The sequence below is a fragment of the Macrotis lagotis genome, chromosome 1 (assembly GCF_037893015.1).
Source record: "Macrotis lagotis isolate mMagLag1 chromosome 1, bilby.v1.9.chrom.fasta, whole genome shotgun sequence".
In the NCBI taxonomy this organism is placed as follows: domain Eukaryota; kingdom Metazoa; phylum Chordata; class Mammalia; order Peramelemorphia; family Peramelidae; genus Macrotis; species Macrotis lagotis.
In genome coordinates this window covers 804,267,511-804,284,159 of record NC_133658.1, presented here as the reverse complement: position 1 = coordinate 804,284,159, position 16,649 = coordinate 804,267,511, and positions in this window count along the sequence as shown.

The following is a 16,649-nucleotide window of genomic DNA, read 5'->3' as shown; positions in this document are numbered from 1 at the left end:
TCCACTCACGACAGAGTTGATGGTGTTGGAACAAAGACTGAAACACATTTTTTGTTATTATTTGGGGGAGGGTGCAGGGCAAGTGGGGCTGGGTAGCCTGCCTGGGGCCACATAGCAGGGTGATCATTGGGTGTCTGGGGCCGGATTTGGACCCAGGTGCTCCTGGCTCAAGGGCCAATGCTCTGTCTGCCACCTAGCCACCCCTACTATTATTACTATTTTATTTTATTTTGGGTCTTTTTTTTTCTTCTTTTTGGTTTTTGCAGGGCAGTGGGGATCGGGTGGCTTGCATGTCACATGGCTGGGTGATTTAAAAAAAAAAAGAAAAGGAAATAAGCATTTTTAAAGGTCCTACTCTGTGCTAAGAACCCTGCTAAGTGCTTTTTACAAAGATGATCTCATTTGATCCTCTCAATAACCCTGCAAAGTAGATACCATTATTTTTCCCATTTTACAGTTAGAGAAACTAGATAAATAGAGATTAAATGACTTGTCTTATCTAGGGTTAGTGTCTTCCAGATTTGAACACAAGTCTTCCTGTCTTCAGACACCATGCTCCATCCATGACATAAAGGTCATAAGAAAAGTACGAAATGCTTTGTTAAAATAATTGAGGAAGAAGAATTAACTCTTAGTTTAGGAAGAATCAAGGAAACTTCATGGAAGAGATGACTCGAGTTGGGTCCTGAAGAATGGTAAAGCATTCTAGAGCACTCCTTCTGGGATCTTTTCCTCAACTGTCCACTTAAATTGATAGGGTTATGACCTAGAGAACAATTGACCGATTCTTATATCAGGATTTTAGGGGCTGGAGGCTTCCTTATATTGATGCTAGGCTTAATTTGCTTTAAAAATGGGAAAAGACTTTATAAAGATGAAGTGTTTTCATTGCAATGGAGAGAGGAGAGATAACACCAGAGCCTCCTAGGAACTGAAATTTCATAAGGAATTATAGAAGGAATCAAATGAGACAAAGAACCTCAAAGTGATTTTTGTAATATTCTAATGATCCTAAAAGAAGAAAGGAAAGGAAGGTGGTAAAACTTGGGGTTACATTAGGAAACAAAAGGAGAAAAGAACACTAAGGAAAACACAAGGAATATACTAGGAAAAAAGAAGAGAGGAAGGGGGGAATTTTTCTTTTTTCTTTTTCTTTTTTTTAAATTTATTTTTTATTCTCATTTTGTACAAATTTTTTTTTACATTAATAAAATATTCTTGTTTACAAGTAAACAAAATACCCCTCCCCCCCATGAATATAGATAGACTTGCTTGGGCGAAAAAAGTAAAGGGGAGAGAAAAAAATTAAAATAAAAAAATAATAGTAATAATTGTAGGTATGGCCAGGTGGCGCAATGGATGAAGCACCAGCCCTGGAGCCACAAGCACCAGAGTCCATATCCAGCCTCGTAAACCCAACTATCACCCAGCCATGTGACATGCAAGCCACCCGATCCCAACTGCCCTGCAACCCAAAATAAAATAAAATAGTAATAATAGTAGGGGTGGCTAGGTGGCAGACAGAGCATTGGCCCTTGAGCCAGGAGCACCTGGGTCCAAATCCAGCCTCAGACACCCAAAGATCACCCTGCTATGTGACCCCAGGCAGGCCACCCAGCCCCACTTGCCCTGCACCCTCCCCCAAATAATAATAACAAAAAATGTGCTTGAGTCTTTGTTCTAACACCAACAACTCTGTCATGGGTGGATCACATTCTTTATGATAAGTCCATCACAAAAGTTACTTCCATATTTTTCCAACGTCGCCGTTGCTGATTGCAACTCCCTCCTTTCTTATTTCTCCACTACCATGTACTATATTTTCTCTCTCCTTTCACTCTGACTCTGCTTTAGGGTCGCTGAGTGGCGCAGCAGACAGATCCCTGGTCCTGGGGCCAAGAGGCCCCGAGCCCCCCATATCACCCCTTAGGCCCAGAATCCACCTGGCCCTATGGTCCTGGGCAAGCCTTCCAATCCCAGCCCCTTGCAAGAAGTAAAAAAGAAAATGTGTTATATCTGACCACTCTCCCCCCCATGGTCCATCCTCTCCTCCTTTATTCACATCCCCACCCCTTCCCCCTGATCCCCCCTCCTTCTTACTCCAGATATCTATATCCTATTGAGTATATTTGTTGTTTCCTCTCCTAGTCATCTCTGATGAGAGCAAAGGTTCCCTCATTCCCCCTTGCCTCCCCCCTTCCATATCATTGCAATAGCTCATTGTAATAAAAAAAAATCTTATTATGTGAAATATCTTGGACTATTCCCCCTCTCCTTTTTCTTTCTCCCATTCCATTTCCCTTTTTTTCTATTGACTCCATTTTTACACCATATTTTATCTTCGAATTCAGCTTTCTCCTGTGCTTCCACTATAAAAGCTCCCTCTACCTGCTCTATTAACTGAGATGGTTCATATGAATATTATCAGTATCATTTTTCTATACATGCAGTTCATCCTCATTAAGTACCTCCTATTTCCCCCCTCCCCTCCAATCTCCATGCTTTACCTGAGTCCTGTATCTGAAGATCAAACCTTCTGTTCAGCTCTGGCCATTCCAAAAGGAACCTTTGAAATTCCTCTGGTTCATTGAAAGTCCATCTTTTTCCCTGGAAGAGGACATTCAGCCTTGCTGGATAGTTCATTCTTGGCTGCATTCTAAGCTCTTTTGCCTTCCGGTATATTGTATTCCAAGCCCTACGAACTTCCAATGTAGTTGCTGCTAAGTCCTGTGTGATCCTGACTGCAGCTCCACGATATTTGAACTGTGTCCTTCTGGCTGCTTGTAATATTTTCTCTGACTTGGGAGTTCTGGAACTTGGCTACAATATTCCTAGGGGCTGGTTTTTTGGGATCTCTTTCTCGGGGGGATCGGTGGATTCTCTCCATTTCTATTTAGCTCTCTGATTCTAGAATATCAGGGCAATTTTCCTGTAGTAATTCTTTAAAAATGATGTCAAGGCTCTTCCCTGATCATGACTTTCAGGTATTCCAATAATTTTTAAATTATCTTTCCTAAGTCTGTTTTCCATATCAGTTGTTTTTTCAATGAGATATTTCACATTTTCTTCTAATTTTTCATTTTTTTGGTTTTGAAGTATTGATTCCTGATTTCTGGCAAATTCATCAGTCTCCCTGAATTCTATTCTTTGTCTGAAGGATTTATTCTCCTCAGAGTTTTCTTATCTCTTTTTCCATCTGGTCAATTTTGCTTTTTAAAGCATTCTTCTCCTCAATAACTTTTTGAACTGTTTTATCCATTTGACCTAAGCTGTTTTTTAGCATGCTATTTTCTTCAGCATTTTTTTGGATTTCCTTGACTAAGCTGCTGACTTCATTTTCATGTTTTTCCTGCATCTCTCTCCTTTCTTTTCCCAGTTTTTCTTCCAACTCCCTCATTTGATTTTCAAAGTCTTTTTTGAGCTCTGTCACAGCCTGAGCCCAATTTGTTTTTCTTGGAGTCTTTAGATGCAGGAGCTTGTGCTTCCTCATCTTCAGACTGAGTATTTTGATCCTTCTTGGGCTCATTTGCAAAATATTTCTCAATAGTCTTCCTTTTGTTTCTCTGCTTGCTCATTTTCCCAGCCTGGGCCTGGTTTGGGGGTGCTTCCTGAGCTTTTGGGGCACTCCCACAAGGGTCTCAGTGTGTGAGGCTCTGTCCTCACTCCTGGTCTGTGAATGACCATAAGCGCCCCCCTCTGCCATGGGGCCGAGGTGGGGGGGCCCTGCTCTTCTATGGGGGGGCCTAGACTGCGATCAGGATATGAATGTGTTCAGAGCCCCAGAGTCCTGTTCCAGGGGCAGAGGACAGAGCTCTGCAGTCTCTTTTTTCACTCCCCTCCCTCAGCTCAATGGGCTCATGCCCTGGAGGCTCCTGCTTACCAGCTCTGCCTGCTTCTGTTTCCTGGATCAGGGCTGGGGAAAGACCAAGCTGCTTGCTGTGTGCCCTGAGGGCTGGACTCCATGTGCTTGCTCTGGCAGAGGTCCCCCACTGTTCCCCCTCTTTGTGCCGGTGCTCCCTGGGGTACAGCTCAGGAGACTCCCCCACTGCCGTGAGCTGAGGCTCCCAGCGCCCTGGAGCTGCCTCGGGGAGGCTGAAGTTCTTTTGCTCTGGGGGGCCACCCCTCTGGTGGGCTGCCCCTCTGGCCCGGCCCGGGGAGCAGAGCCTTTCTACTCTTTTCCAGGTTACCTTGAGTAGGAGAACTGCCTCACTGGGTCCCTTTGTGGGTTCTGTCTCTTGAAAGTTTAGTTAGAGTCCTTAGCTTATGAGTTTTATCGGAGAGCTCCTAAGACTCGATCCCTTCATGTGGCCATCTTGGCTCTGCCCCCCGGGAATTTTTCATAAATAATTGGGTAGTAGAAATTGAAAAGTATGGTAAAGTAGGTATCACTTAAACTTTTTTCTCTCATATTTTTTGTTGTAGTTATAACTCTCTGAGGAGTGATAAAATTAGTAATAAGAGTAAAGCAAAATAAACAAAATCAATAATTCATTTAAAAATAATATGGATGTTATAATTAAAGTAAAGATTAACAGATTGCCTTCTGTGGGGGTGGGGGGAGGGAAGCAAGAATGGGGGGGAATTGTAAAATTCAAAATAAATAAAATCTTTCTTAAAAAATAATATGGATATCCTTCTTATTTCTCAAATCTCTCCAAAAAAAGAGATGAAGAGGACTTCTGAGGTGGAACCAAGATGGTATCTTGAAGCAAGTATGCTCCTGGAGCATTTCCTCTACACAATGTTAAAATGAAGCCTCGATACAGACAAAAAAGCTACAGATCCCACCAAAAAAGAAGATTAAAACAAGTTTTCAACTGTAGACATCATGGAGGATCTTCAGTGAAGGTTTGTCTCTTGGGGGAGGGGGAAAGGGAAGTAAAGCTCAGTCAGGTGGGAGAACAGTAAAGCCAATGGGAGGCTTCTAAAAACCTCAGTACAGCCCAGCTCCCAGCAACTAGACAACAACACAGCAAGATAGCAAGCCAGCAGGGAGGTACCAATCCCAAACAAAGTCTGACCCTCAGAGCACTGGGGCAAAAACAAGACTGGGTTGGGAACAAACCACTGCATAGACAGAGCCTGGGCATGAAGGAGGAAACAAATCTCTGCATAGGCAATGCTTAGGATGCTTAGGCAACATCTTGGCTAGTGATAAGCCAGGGATCAAACCCCAGCCCCAGCACAAAAAGTTTGAGTCTATCCTCTGTATACCCCAAGAACAAAGCTCAAACAATCAAAATGAGCAAAAAAACCTAAAAGAGCACTAACCATAGGAAGCTACTATACAGATAGAGATGATAAAAATACCACCTCAGAGAAGAAAGTAGTGAAAAATTTCCTACATGGGAAGTCCCAAAAGAGTATGAATTGGACTCAAATCCAGAACTTTGTAGAAGAGCTTAAAAAATTTTCAAAACCAAAGAAGAGAGGAAGAAGAAAAAAGAAATGAGAGCCATGCAGGAAAGTTATGAAAGTGATGAAAGGAAAGAAATCAAGTCCTTGGGCAGCTAGGTGGCATAGTGGATAAAGCACTGGCCCTGGAGTCAGGAGTACCTGGGTTCAAATCTGGTCTCAGACACTTGATAATTACCTAGCTGTGTGGCCTTGGGCAAGCCGCTTAACCTTGTTTGCCTTGCAAAAAAAAAACCTAAAAAAAAAAGAAATCAAGTCCTTTAAAAGTAAAAATAACCAACTGGAAAAAGAAAGCAACTCTTCAAAAAATAAAATCAACCAACTGGAAAAATGAATGCATTTTATCTAAAACTCATATCGACCAACTGGAAAAGGAATGAAACTCATCTAAAACTCGAATCAATTAGAAAGGGAATGCAACTCAGGAAAAAGTAAAATTAACCAACTTGAAAAAGGAAACACAAAAAACTAACTGAAGAAAATAAAATCCTAAAAATTAGAATTGAACAACTAGAAACCGATGAATGTATGAGACACCAAGATTCCATCAAAAAAAAAGGAAAAAGGCTGAAAAAACTGAAGAAAGCATAAAGTATCTTTAAGGAAAATAAATGACCTGGAAATAGATCCAAAAGTGATAATTTATGAATTATTGGTCTACCAGAAAACCTAGAACCTGGAAAATATATTTCAGGAAATTATCAGGAATAACTGATCAAATCTTCTAGATCAAGAAGATAAAATAGCCCTTGAAAAAATACACAGAACTCCTTCAGAAAGAGGCCCCAGGATAAAAACTCCAAGGACTATCATAGCCAAACCCCAGAATTCTCAAATAAAGGAGAAATTACTGCAAGCAGCCAAAAAGAAGCAATTTAAATTCAAAGGAAGCACAATCAGACTTGCTCAGAATTTATTAGCTTCAACACTGAAGGACTGAAAGACTTGAAATATGGTATTTCAAAGGGCAAAGGACCTTGGATTTCAACCAAGAATTTTCTACCCTCTAAAATTCAGCATATTCTATCAGGGGAAAAGATGAATGTTCAACAAAATAGAGGACTTCCACAATTTCCTGATCAAAAGATCAGAACCAAACAGACAATTCAATCTTCAAATACAAGACTCAAGAGATCATAAAAATATAAATGGAAAGGGGGAAAAAACAGAATAAATATTAGTCAAGAACATTAAATTGTATTCAGTTCTACAAGGTAAGATAATACTTTTAAGTCTTGAGAATCTTGAGAATTTTATTTCTCTTAGAATAGTTAAAGGGTTGGTTCTTGTTGATGAGTAGAAGAAGACCAAAATGACATCACTATGTTTGAGACAAATTACAGGGTGTGCAACTGTGGCTGTTCACACTAATACAACCTCATAGTGCTCTGTCTAGCATAGGTCATGCACAAATAGTCCAGGTGAAAAGCTGGGGTGTTTACATTTATATGTCTCATATTTCCTTTGACTTACTTTAATTCTGTCTTGCTCATAGAGTTCAGCACTTTTTCTGATGAAGGTACCTTATGCTGGAAGGTCCTATGTTAGGCTCTCCCATACCTTACAATCAATTGTAAAGTTCTTAAGAGAGATCTTTAGAGTGTCCCAATACTTTGAGTACATAGAGTCTCTTTAATAAATCAGAAGTGTTTACATTACTAGATACTTAGAGGTTTGTAGTACCTTAAGGGCAGATGGTGGAAACCTGCTTAGAAGGGTAGAACATTTTTTTTTGCAAGGCACTGGGGTTAAGTGACTTGCCCAAGGTCACACAGCTAAGTAAGTGTCAAGTGTCTGAGGCTGGATTTGAATTCAGGTTCTTCTGACTCCAGGGCCTGTGCTCTATCTACTGTGCTATCTAGCTGCTCCTGAAGTGTTCTTATCTTAATCCATACTTTAGTTAAAAAGGGTTTAAGTGTCAAGGTTGGGGAGCTAAAGTGAGGGAGTGTGGGAGGGAATATGCTGGGCTATACAAATGGTTCTTGAAATAATTTAGCTATACGTGATGCTTTGGTTCATTAGTAAGGTATAAAGTGATTATAATTTGATGTGATTCATGACTCTTGAGAAGTGTATTCCTAATAAGATAGAAGAGGGGAGAGTACTTAGTGAATATGAGGCAATACTGCTGATCAATCAATCAACCTTTGATTAATTTGTATTTTGACAGTACTTTGAAAACAATAAAAACATAAAAAGGAGAAGGCGAGGCATCAGTGAATAAATAACACCAGTTGAAGAGACCCAAAGACCCAATATAGTAGAGGGAAGAAAGGGAGGGTGAACTCTTAGTAAATCCTATTCAATAGATTTGACCCAGAGAGAGAATAGCATACATTCCCACTTGAGTTTAAAAATCTATCCTACTAGTGGAAGCTAGGTAGCGCAGTGGATAGAGCACCAGCCCTGGAGTCAGGAGGACCTGAATTCAAATCCAGTCCCAGACACTTAATAAATTACCTAGTTGTGTGACCTTGGACAAGTCACTTAATCCCACTGTCTTGCAAAAACTAAAAAAAAAATCTATTGTACTCCATGAGGAACTGGGAGGGGAGAAGGGTAAGAAAAGGGAAGACAGGACTGATAAAAGGGAAGCCAAAGGTATAAGTCAAAGTAAATTGAAAGTTAAATTTAAAATAAAAGTTAAAGGGTGAGGAGAATAAGAGGAAAGGAAAGAGAAAAGTACAAATGGGGAAAGATAACATGGAGAGAAATAATTAGAAATCTGAACTGTAAGTGTGAATGGGATAAACTTTCCCATAAAATGAAAGTAGATAGCAGAATGGTTTAAAAACCATAATTCTACAATATGTTGTTTACAAGAAATACATTCGAAGCAGAGAGACCTAAGGTAAAGGTAAAGGTAAAAGACTGGAGTAAAATAAATTATGCTTCAGCTGAAGAAAATCAAGGGGTAGTGATCCTGATCTCAGAAAAAGCAAAAGCAAAAGCAAAAATAGATATCATTTATAGGGCTAAAGAAGGAAACTACATCTTCTTAAAAGGCACCATAGGCAATGAAGTTATATCATTACTAAACATATATGCACCTAGTAGTATAATGTCCAAAAAGAGATGAAGCAATTTCAAATGTCTCCTCAGGTTAGGACACCATGAACTCAAAACTAAAAACTAGATGAACTGACATGAGCTTTCCTACTCCTTAATGTGCTACTGTGGCAACAGAGTTACTTAAGTAGACCCACAAGTTTGTAATTTATAATCTCCATTCCCACCAGTTTCTTAGTGATCCAAAGAGCAGAAATTTGCTCAGGTTTTGATAGCAGTAAGGAATATAGCAATACTCTTTGCTTCAAGAGAACTTGACCAGGGAACTAAAGAATAAAAGGAACTAGGGCAGGACATGTGTGTGAGACTGTGTGGCACTCTATTAAAACTGAGAGAAAGAGCCTCATATCCAACACCAACCAGTTTTGTCACTGGAGGCAGTGACTGTGTCTGTTAGAAAATGAGCAATAGGGAAAATAAAGAAAAAAAAAAGCTGAAATTACCACACATCTTAGGACAAAGAAAATTCAAATAAAGATCTTGAGCATAAGCAGATAAACAGAAAATATTATTGAAGGGATTGTGGTCTCTAGATCTGGTAAAAGAGTTCAGGTATCTATTAGTAAATATTTTAAGACAAAAGAAAAATAATGCCTTATGAGACAAAGGACCCTGTGGATTCCCAAGAGATCATGAAACCACAGCAGGCTGTTCCTGAATTGTTTAAAAGAGAAAAAAAAATTATGAAAGTAAAATTTATGGCCTGTTCAGCAGAAATAATTGATAGAATAGAAATACTTGAATCCACTGTGGCAAGTCTCACCAAAGAAGCAAAAGAGAGAATAACAAATTGGTAATATAAATACATAAATGTAAAGGACAATATGTGTAGACAAATAAAGAGGTCAGCTGTAGATCAGGGCTTGTTCTTTATGGGTGAAGAAATCACCAATCTCTCTAACCCTGGAATGTAAGGGTTAAAAAAAGAAAAAAATTATTAAAAGTTATAATATGGAGCAGCTATTGCAGTAGAAAAACCCTGGCCCTGGAGTCAGGTGGACCTGAGTTCAAAACCAGTCTCAGCACTTTATACTTACTGTGTGACCTAGGGCAATTCACTTAACCATTGCCCCATAAAAACAAACAAAAGTTACAAGTAAATAAGTGGTAAAGTTGGTTAGCTAAACTTCTTCTAGAGGGTTAAGAAATTGTTAAGAGATGTGGCCCCACAGATGAGGCATCACAGTGGTTAACAGGGTAGCATTAGAAACCGCAAATAGCTGCCTGGCAAAATCATAGTAGAGAGTTTGAGGAGGAGTCAAGGAACCTTTAAGTATACTTTCTGTGGTGGAAGGAGCAAAGACAATACTCAGGGAGTGGTTTATCACCTGGCAGAAGGTACTGTCCACTGCACATGTCATAGGGGCAGAGTGTAGGAAGTGGTTAACAGGGTATATGTGACTGAGGTCAGGCATATAGCTAACGTCCAAACATTGCCACATATTAGAGTACTCTGTTTACAAGACATAGGGGTACATACCAGGGGGTGCCTGGTGTCAGACCTACAGTTTGACCTCTTCCCCACCAATGCCCTGCTAAATGGAATTTACAAGGCTAATACAAAAGGGAAAAAACTTAAACAAGTACAGAAATATTTTTCTGTGCCTATATGTTTCATATGGAAGAAGAGAAGTAATAACATCAAAAGAAAGCATAGTATTTTTTTTTAGGTTTTTGCAAGGCAATGGGGTTAAGTGGCTTGCCCAAGGCCACTTGGCTAGGTAATTGTTAAGTGTCTGAGGTCGGATTTGAACTCGGGGCACTCCTGACTCCAGGGCTAGTGCTCTATCCACTGTGCCACCTAGCTGCCCAAAAGCATAATATTCATATAAGCAAAACATTGATCTCAAAGAGGCAACTTAAAGATTATAAGCAATCCCAGAAGAACATGACAAATTAAAAAAAAAACAACCCAACTTGAACAATGCAATAAATAATTTAAGAAAACTACCTACAGAAAAAAAAAGTGACAACCAATAGAATCCACAGATCACCTCCAGGGGGAAAAGTCCTTTTGCTAACTCTAAGACACATAGTGATGAAATATAATAATTCTACGTACAAACAACAAATTCGATAAGTGACCATGAGAAAGAAAGGTAAAGAAATTCTAACGAGGCAAGATTATTCTGTACCCATCAGAAATCACTGGAGGGAACAGAATATGTATACTGAAGAACAAAGGAGTTCAAGATGAAACCCAAGGTTGAAGTCAGTTCATAGGTCTGTTCGAAGTGAAAAACTCATGACCTTTTGGCTCTGGAGTGCAAGTGTAAAAAGAAAAAAAACAGATTTATTAAAAGGTTGACACAAACACAAAATAGAAAAAAAAAACAAGAGAAAGCTAAGAATTCTTAAAAGGCCACATAGGAGTTAGGCAAGATTATCTAAATCAGACTGGTCAGCTGCTGATTAGATCCTGGAGGAAAGGTAAGGTGTAAGACAAGAGCCAGACTCCCCTTATATGTCCCTCCAGGGTTGATAGAAGAAGCATGTTTTGGGAGTTCCATTCATCTGGTATTGGAAGGGGTTACTGTAGGAGGGGTTTCTACCTGATTTAAGGTGACATTTTACTGGGTCTGCTTAATTTAACCTGACCCACAGGTGAGTGTGTGTCCAAGGTCAAAGAAAAGGCCAAAAAAGAAACATTTAAAGTGGAGAAAAGATTACAAAAAGCAGTTCCCAATATATCTAAGATTACAAGATTTAAACACTTTAATTGTACAGAAAAGATTACAAAAATTTGTTTCTAGCTGTTGTATTTCTCTTTGTCCATAATTTCCCTGCATCAAGGTGACCCATCCTGCAAATGCTATCCTAACTTTTAGTGAAAAAAATGGATGTTTAATAAGAGATTTTTGAAACATTCCTAGAAAAAATCAGACATGAAGAATTTCTAAAATAAAAAGAAAATTGGATTCAAGATTAGAAAGTACCTGTGATAAAGGATCTCCTGATTGGATGTGAATACTTTTCTCCCTTTGTAGAGTCCTCTTAAAGTTCTACTTAGATGTTATTCTCTGCTGGACTCTGAGAGTCAATGTCCTTTTAGAGTCCTGAATCTGTCTATCTTTTGGCATGTCTCTCAGCTCCCAATCCAGATTGCTGCCATCAGCAGCTGATGCTCAGGGAAGCTGCTATCTCCACAGTTTGGGGAAGTTCAAAAATCTCTAACTTTCTGGAGCTCTGGAAATTGTCCTTTAGTTAAGGAGGTGGGAAAAGAAGTATATAATACCTCACAGTCCTCTAGTACGGACAGGAATCTGCTTCCTAAAGGAAACTTGAACATGGCATAACAGTTCTTGGAAGTGTGTCTAATTATTTCAAACATTCCAAGCATGTTTCCTGTATAGTCTCATCAGAATTATGTTTTATGAAGATTATTTTTACACTATGGGAAGAAGAATTTGGGAGTGAAGGCAGGTTGGCGCTCTAGCCTTCATAGCTGCTACTTACTAACTGGGTGTTCTTGGACAAATCATTAGCATTATACTTGATGTGGAGAAGAGCTGTAAAATAGAAATAAGGTTTGTAGTTCTTACTTCAAAGGTTGTCATGAGGCTCAAATAAGATTATATATTTTCAATCACTTGGCATATACTACAGGGATAAATAAGTGGCAATTATTATTATTGCAAGATTGGATTAAACTATATGATCTCAAAGATTTCTCCCAGTTCTCGATCTATGATCCTATGAATTTATCTAAATTTATATCTTTATCCTGTACAGCTTCTTCTAGTAAAGATAATGACCAAATGCAATGTAAAGACCTAGTGTTAATATTTTTTCCCACTTTTTACTGTTTCAAATGCCAGCAAAAGAAATGAATGATGTAATTGTTTCAACTTCTAAACCCATCCTGCATGGGCTCCAAATTACATCTCAGGAAGAATAAGTTCTTGGTTGTGAAACAGTGATTTAATGCATTATAAGGGTCAGAAGATCAAGGTTCCAACTTCAACTCTGCCACCTTGTCCCCAATCTCTAAGACTTCGGGCAAATTGTTTTCCTTCTCTGAGCTGGAGTTTCCTCATCTACAAAAATGAGAGATTTGGGCTAGATATTTTTCTAATTCTAATATTCTGCATTTTGTGTTTCAAGGCCCCTTCCAGCTTTGAGATTCTGTAAGAGCATAGAATCATAGATTTTGGAACTTCAGAGGACTCTTTTAGTCTATACCCCTTATTTTTTGAAGATACTATAAGCTAAAGTGAATTCTTCAATCTCATAGACTTGGTGCATAGTAAACTCCTTTAGAGTGATTTGTTTTTCTCCTTCTGTTGCCAGGGATTGGTGTATCCAATTTAAGACTGAGTGGCCTTGAAGGTGAAAGAATTCACACACAGCCCTGGAGTTCTAAAACCGCTCAGGATTTATTTTACAAGCCTGCAAAATTGACAGATTAAAAATCTTTTCTCCTTGGGGAAAGCAGCTTGTAAACTGCTTGAGGGATGACAAAAGGTTAGGTGAGTTTTGAGTGAGAGAGAGAAGAAAGTGAAAAGGAAAATTAGCCAGGAGACCTGACTAAGAGGGAAAGGACAGCCATAAGGGCTGGCTTAGCAGGCCATATGGCATAGGCGCCCATGGTTCTACAGCGGGCCTAGGGCCAGCTTCTCTTGGAATCGACTTCAAGGCACTTCTGTAGTGGATTGTACAAGGGTGGTCTTTGGGAAGTGATCCAGCACCTGTCTCCAGGAATTCTCCTCTAGACAAACCTCATGCTGGTCTTTCCTGTCCCAACCTCTAAGTCCAACATTTCTTGTCACACCAGTGCAGCCTTGACCTATCAATGGCCAAAGTCAGGTAGACTGGAAACCAGAAGTTGGAGAGGGATTGAGCTGAGTCTGATCCTATCATGACGAATTCACATTTAACAATGGAGTCACTTTGAGCAGCAGGGAGTTCTCCAGATGGGCACAGACAATATTTTCCTTCCACAAGATTTGTTTCTAATCACAATATCTCCCATGTCTGTAACTCTTTGTTACACAATTCCTGACAGATAGTATGTGCTTAATGAAAGTTTGTTAATTGATTGATTGACCTGAGTCCCCAAACTAAGGCTTCTGCAAATCCAGCCTTCTTTCTACTATGCTTTAATGCTTTGGTGAAATAAAAATCCTCTCTTACTGTCTTCATGGATGAGATGGAGAGATATGACCTAGATAATTGTGTAATTAGAAGGTTTTGGAACTGGTTGGACTCCAAGAAATCTCAATTGAAGTACCCCAATTTGTCAAACATGCATGGATGTGTACTTGTCAAATCTGTAGCTATCATGAAACTGGGAAGGACAGCTAACATATTGTATGTCAGGATCCAGATCCAAAAAGATCTCAACTGTTTAAAACAATGGAATAAATGAAATAAGCCATCACACCACACACACACAAAAAATTAATGCCTAGAACAGAGAAGAAAGAGAGGAGGAAAGAAACAATTATTTATTAAACACTTTCTATAGGCCAGGCACTATGCTGTTATTGGTCATCTTTGTGCATGAATTGGATTTAAGTGAGGCAGAGCTATGCAAAATCTCATTCTTTTCTCCAGATTCATTGGAATTCAGAGACAAGGCAAAGATCAAGGTAACTGGCAATGACCCAGAATGCAGTGGGTGACCTTGGCCTTTCTAAATTGAGGGATTTCCCAGGTCTCAGTTTGTCTCGAGCTACACCCATTCCATGACTAGGCTAGATAAAATCAGAATCAAAAGAAGGTCCAATTCACAATCACAATGATATCATCAATCTGGTCTCTCTGAGTTTCTGACCAAACAGAAAACAATTTCTATTTACCCTTATTTTAAGCCATCAAAACCTAAACAATGAGCCACATAGGCTTAGTTTGGTTTATTATTAGCCATTCAATGAAACCAGAATGATTTGGATTTAAAAGCATAGTCAAGTAACTTCAATTAAAACACAGTGGGCTTTTTACAAACTTTTGGGGTTTTTTTTGTTTTTTGCAAGGCAATGGGGTTAAGTGACTTGCCCAAAGTCACACAACTAGGTAATTATTAAGTTTCTGGGTCAAATTTGAACTCAGGTCCTAGTGATTCCAGGGCTGGTGCTTTATCTACTGCACAACCTAGCTGCCCCACAATGACCTTTTTAAAAACCCATTTTTCAGAGCTATATTTCAAGAAATCAGAAATGAATACTGTTAGGAGAAAAAGTAAATTTTCCCAGTTTTTTTAAAAAAAAAGGAGGGAAAAGAGGAAGAAAAGGAGAAGGAAGAAGGAGAAGAATTTTGTTTCAACCACAATTGACCAGCGATTAACTAAACTAGAGATACCTATTGGTGAAATAAGTTAAGCAGAGCTCCCAACCATTTCCTAAATACTAGGAATTTTCCTGTGATCAGAACAGCTCTGACTGAATTAAAACTTTTTGTCTAAAATAAGGGCAGCAAAGTTGGCCAAATCTGACCCACTGTCCATTTTTGTATGGCCAGGAGCTACATTTTAAAATAAGATTTTATTGGAACCTGGCCAGTCTCATTCATTTACATATTATTTCTCTCCTTTTGTTACAGTGACAGAATGGAATAGTTGCAATAGAGAAAAACTGTATGTTCTCTAATTTTTTTTTTTTTTTTTTAGAATTTAAGGGGCAATGGGGTTAAGTGACTTGCCAAAGGTCCCATAGCTAGGTAATGATTAAGTGTCTGAGGTCAAATTTTTACTCAGATCTCCCTGACTCCAGGGCTGGTGCTCTGTATCCACTATGCCACCTAGCTGCCCCCTTTCATCCCTTTTTACTTCTGCTTAGCATGCTACAAATGTCAGTGATGCACAGTTACAATGTCTCAACAGTTATAACTTGATAGCATTTTTAGTGCCATACATGTTGCTGTGATGTGAGAATTAAAAAAAAGTTATCAATGCATACTCATCATGTCAAAACAGAAAAAGGAGAAGGAAAAAATTTATTTTGATTTTTTGAGCTCAAGGCTGAGATTGAAGTTTTATTTTCATGGATGAAAATTGCTATACTACTATTAAATACTGAATGGCTTTATGATTCAGAGAATTATGAATGTAGAAAATTTATAATCAAAAGGTTCTTTGCTCTTGAAATGTAAATTTAAGATTGTTTCGATGTTAAATGTAAAATTTGTATCCTGTCTTCTCATTCCCAACTTCCAATCTTCTACCTGATTTCGGTAACAAATGGGGGGAAAAATTTATGGGCAAGGCTAAAAAAACCTGAGCTGGACCCCTACTTGGGGTTGGTTCACCCTCTGACCCAGTCAGCTCCTCTTGTTCTTTATCTCTGTCTCTCTGTCTCTCTGTCTCTGCCTCTCTCTTCTCTGTCTCTATGTCTGTCTTTCTCTCTCTGTTTCTGTCTCTGTCTCTCTCCCTCTCTGTCTCCCCACCCCCCCCACTCTGTCTTCCAAGTGAGCTCACCTAGCCTTTTGTTATTCATCCTGGCCTAAAGTGCTTTTTGAATCTCTGGGAGGACAAAATTTTAACCAGTTTACTTTGTAATATTTTACAATCAATCCTAAGCAATTTTAAAATCCCAAGGAGCATTCGTGAATTCCTTCCTTTTTCAGTAACCCTCGATTTCTATCTTTATTTGGTTACCTCAAATCCCATCGGTAACATTTAGAAATTAGTTTTTGCAGCAGACTTGATCATGTTTCTCAATTCAACCTAAATTTATAAGACAAAACACGTGAAAGTCATTTTGATAACAATTAGCATTTTTTGAATCACAAGTAATGTCAAACTGCTTTATACTTTCTGTGCTATTAAAAGTTAAAAGAAGTGAACGCTCCATTCCCACACAAATTCGCAGTATATGGTTTTTCTGAGTTGATCCTACAAATCCAGTAGGGTTTTCAGACCTTGTTGCTGAAGTGGGGCACAGAGAAACATGATCTTTTGCCACATTAGACTTAAAGGTCACACCCTTTGGGGCAGGAAGGAATAGTAATGTAGTATGTAGAACTCAACCCATTTACAATGAGTACTATCTAGTACATAGTTCATAGAATGCCACCCATGTACAATGAGTGCCATCTTAGCAGTTCTTGGGGACAGCTTCTGAGTCAGGTGCATTGGAGACTACCTGGAGTCAGGTGCTAAATCACTTTTCAAGCACCACCCTTGTTTAATTATACTTCTGCAAGAGGTTTCTCTCTTCTTCCTTCTT